General features: G+C 38.0%; 1 protein-coding gene across 1 annotated transcript in view; it reads right to left on the bottom strand.

Annotated features, from left to right (window-relative positions):
* The window catches only part of LOC102822219 (low affinity sodium-glucose cotransporter-like), an 83063-nt gene that overhangs the window by 28149 nt on the left and 50120 nt on the right, over nucleotides 1–4794 (bottom strand). The window lies entirely within an intron of this gene.

Genomic DNA, 4794 nt, shown 5'->3' on the forward strand with positions numbered 1-4794 from the left:
AAAAACAAACAAAAAACAGCAACAACAAAAACTAGACTGAATACTGCAGTCTATAATCACAGAAAAAGGAGACGAGGGAGAGAAGAAAAAAAAAATCTGTAGTCTAATATGAGTTTGAATTTAAGGCCCTCTCTTCAGTTTCTTGCTTTCAAAGCTGCCAGAGAGATAACAGTGTTGGTTGTTATGCTATACCTCAGGCTTTGATTTAATTTTTGGTCTGTTTTGTTTTTAAATTCTCTTTCCTTCTGTACATCCCTGTCCTGCCCTTTCCCGTTTTAGAAAAACAAAAGACAAATAAGCAAAAAGCCTTCAGGGCCTGCTCTGGACCGGAGTATCTGTGCGCATGTGTGGCAGAAGAACCCACCAGTGGTGAGGGTGGGGGTTGTCCACTAGCTCAGGCTACCCCCTATAGTCACCAGAACAGAGGTGGGCAAACAGTGGGCACGCTAATGACCAGACACCAAAAAAAGAAAAAAAATAAAATCAGAAAAAAGCAAATAAAATCAGAAAAAAGCAAAAACTGACAAAGTCCATCTTTGCTCCAAGGTTCCCGCGGCGTTTTTCCGTGGTGTTTCTGCTCCCCCGTTTGTCTTGCCGTTTGGTCTCGCCCAATATGTCGGCTTCAGGCCTCCAAGCCCATCCCGGCAGATTCAAAAGTATGTGATTTTTTACTTCAGCTTTAAGTTCCACAATCTGTAGGCCTTCAAACCTTCAAAATATTCCTATTTCTGTGGTTCTGAGTTTAGGATCTCTGTCGTGGATCTGCTTTGCCTGGTATTCTGTGGTATTGCTGACGTTGAACTTCACTGCACCTCCACCCGAGCCACCATCAAGCCCCGCCAGCTGCTTTTTTTTTTATTTAATATAATGTCAGAATTTTCCCAAGTTTTGAGAGAGCCTTCATTCTTTTGATTGCAATTTTCATAGAACAGGTATATTTTTTAGCTGTTCCCTGCTTGTTGAACATCTTTACTGTTTTAAACAATATTGTAATGTTATTTCACGCAAATAAAACACATCAGCGAGATTCAGAGTCTTCCAGATTGACCCAATAATAGTCAGAGAGGCTCTTACTAGTCAAGAAAGGTCATTTTGTAATTAAGAAAAAAAGGTAATTTTTATGAAAATTTTCAGTAATAGCACTACTTACTCTCAGCTAACTCAAAAATTAAACCCAACCAATCCAATTCCAAGCAGTAAAAGTTAATATAGCGCTCCAACCTTCTCAGAGGAATCAAGAGACACTCTCTAGATCTTCTCAAATTAGAGATGCCACAGCATTCAACCACCACAGTTCTTTCATATTTGTACATTTCTACCTCATTCTGGTAGAAGTCCTGGTATGGCGCTGTGGGTTAATATGCTGGACCACGAGGTCAGTTTGAATTGCAAGGTCAGTGGTTCAAGTCACCATCCGCTCCTTGGAAACCCTATACAGAGTGGCTATGAGTCTGAAACGACTTGATGGCACTTAACAACAACAACAACCTCATTCTCTAGTACTTTGTCTTACTTCTAAAGAAATACTAAAAATAAAACAAACCAAAACATTGCCATTGGGTCAATACCAACTCAGAGTTGAATGCAATCAGAGTAAAACCGTGTTTTATAGGGTTCTCAATGGCTGCAATTGTTTTGGAAGTAGATCTCCAAGCCTTTCTTTGCAGGAAACTTTGGGTGGATTTGATCCACCAACTTTTTGGTTAGTAGTGGAGTACTTAAACATTTGTGTCACCTAGGGACACATTATTCTCTAGATTTGCTTAAATCCAGGCCATTCATCAAAACAAGACTCAGACTCATGTGTGATTGAAGTGCCAAATACACCAAATTTTCTCTTTATAGCCTCTGTGCAAGCTGTTTCTTTCACTTGGAATTGTGATTTCACTTCTATTCTTGGATATTCTAGTTTATCAAGAGTTTGAAACACTAAAAATACTTCTCAGGGTTCAAGCATAAAAACGATAGGGCATGTGGATTCAGGACTTGCCTGTGTATAGGATGCGACTGATCATGCCTGGCATCACCATGAGGAACATGGGCAGCAGCTTCAGGTATCCGCACATAATACAGGCAGCCTTAACGTGAGACATGTCCTTGCCTGAGAGGCAGCGCTGTACAATGACCTGCCAGGAAAACATGATGTGTTCATGAAACAACCAGAGCATGACTTCAAAGAAGGTAAGTGTCTCTTTTCAGGGTTCAATGTTACATAAAATAATGTATGGTTAGTGGAAAATCATGGGCTTTGGAGTGAGATCAGGACTCAACCCCTAAGTCCTCTTATATGGTATTTGACCTCTACAACTCTCAGGTTTATCAGCTCTAATATAAGATTATCTCTTGACAGAATATTTGGTATAATGTCCATAAGACCTTTGATACATGGCAATTCTACTAAAGTCAATAAAAGTATATGTTTACAACTTCCAGGCTGCATAGCAACAATGGCCATGTGCTCCTCCAGGTGCAAAGTTCTTGCTACTGCTCACTGCTGTATGTTGTTTGTTTAAGTTGTTCCTTAATATTTCAAGGCACAAAGTAAGCCACATACTCATTGGTAACTTTCACTAATATGGTATGATTGCCTCCTGGAGAATCAAACCTGTTGCTATGGAAATGCAATAGTTAGGGAACCATTAGAATAGAACCTTGATTTATTCATCTCTAGATTTCTTCAGACTCCTTCTGAGAGCTTCATCTAGTTATGAATAAAAAATTATAGTTATGGAAAAACTGTATATAATTTCATAATTCCTAGTTCGTTTGTTCATTTTCTTGACTAAGAATTTTCTATCAAAGTGACATTTCTACTGAAGATGACACAACTTTTATTGCAAGTTTTATTGTTTTCATTCTTCAAGGATCATCAGCGAATATGATACCTTTTTTTCCCACCTAATATCCTCTGGAGAGGCAAATCTATTAAAAGTGCCATTCATTGCAGAGAGAGAAGACTGAATTTTTAGACATGGGGCTTAGAGCAGACAGTGGGAAAATACACACCACAGTGAGGAGGGCAGCCTATCAGCACACAGGTGGGGTTAGGAATCAAATTTCACAGTAATGTGAGGCAAGATATGGGGTGAGAGGTGAAATATAGATAAAAAGATAGTTCTGTAAATCAATGGTGAAAGGATGCATTCTTTGGCAGATCTATTAGAAAATATAAAAGAAATAAAATAAAAATAAAAATAGAACGGAATTCCACACTAACTCACAAGCAAGTATTGATTCAAGATGGATTAAAGATTATAAAATTATAAGCTTGAAAGTGATAGAGACTATTCAGAGAGAAGAAAATGTCAAAAGGTAAACAGAAATGATTAGATGCTATAAAACAGAAAACTAAAATTAAGGAGACCTTGGAAATGAAAAAATACAAAGGCAGAAAACTGGGAAGACAAATTCAAAGACCAAGCTATAGAAAATGGGGAGAAAAGATGACAACAGCAGACTATGAGTTCAGATAATCTAACATCCAAACATAGAAGGTCCCAAAGAGAAAACAACAACAACAACAACAACAAAAGGAAGAAATCAAAGAAAGAGTCCATCAGAATTACCCAACACATCAATTACCATAATAAGCAGGTTTATAGTGACTCAGTATAATGGACAACAGATCCATAATATGACACATTATGGTGAAATTTCAGAACACCAGGATAAAGCAAAGTAAAATTTCCAAAAAGAAAAACAGTCACAAAGGATTAACAATTAGAATAACTTCAGACTTCTCAATGATGAAAGTCAGGAGATCATGACCTTAGGAAAACTATTTCCAACCTAGAAGGGAAGGAAAGGTTGGAGTGAAGATATTTTCAAAAAAGCAAAACTTCAATAAACTTATCTCCTATGAGGTCTATCTCAGGAAGCTACCGGAGTATTTGGTTGTCCTTAAAGAAGGAGTTAATCAATTAAGAAGACTTGGGCTACTAGAAATTAGAGATATAATCCAAGAAAGGCGAAGGGAATCCCAAAGATGGCAATAAGAGGGTCCTGGGTGAGGGTGCACACTGAACACAGAAGCAACTTTCAGATTGTTGTTTTTGTTGTTAGGTGCCATCAAGTCAATTCTAACTCATAGCAACCCTATGCACAACAGAATGAAACAATGCCTGGTTTTGTACCATCCTCACAATTGTTATGCTTGAGCCTAGTACTGCTGTGGAAGTAGGGGTCTTCCACTTTTTCTCTGACTCTCCACTTTACCAAGTATTATGACCTTCTCCAGGGACTGGTCCCTCCTGATAACATGTCTGAAGTATGAGAGTTGAAGTTTCACTATTCTGATTTCTAAGGAACACTCTGGCTGTACTTTTTCCACAACACAGACTGTTTATTCTTCTGGCAGTCCATGATATCTTCAATAATTCTCTCCAGCAAAGTTTTCTTCTATGGTCTTCCTTATTCATTGACCAACTTTCACATGCATATGAGGCTACTGAAAATCCCATGGCTTGGGTCAAGAACATCTTAGTCTTCAAACTGACATCTTTGTTCTTGAACACCTTAAAGAAGTCTCGTGTAGCAGAGCTGTTTAATGCAAAGGATCATTTGATTTCTTGGCTACTGTTTCCATGAGTGCTCATTGTGAATACAAGCAAAATGAAGTCTTTGGCAACTTAAATCTTTTCCCATTTAACATGATGTTATTTGTTTATCTATTTGTGAGGATTTTTTTTTCCCTTTACACTGAGGTGCAACTTACACAAAAGGCTGTAGTCTTTGATCTTCATCAGTAAGTATTTTAAGTCCTCTTCGCTTTCAGCAAGCAAGGATGTATCATCT

This window comes from Chrysochloris asiatica, unplaced genomic scaffold (genome assembly GCF_000296735.1).
Source record: "Chrysochloris asiatica unplaced genomic scaffold, ChrAsi1.0 scaffold00128, whole genome shotgun sequence".
NCBI lineage: Eukaryota > Metazoa > Chordata > Mammalia > Afrosoricida > Chrysochloridae > Chrysochloris > Chrysochloris asiatica.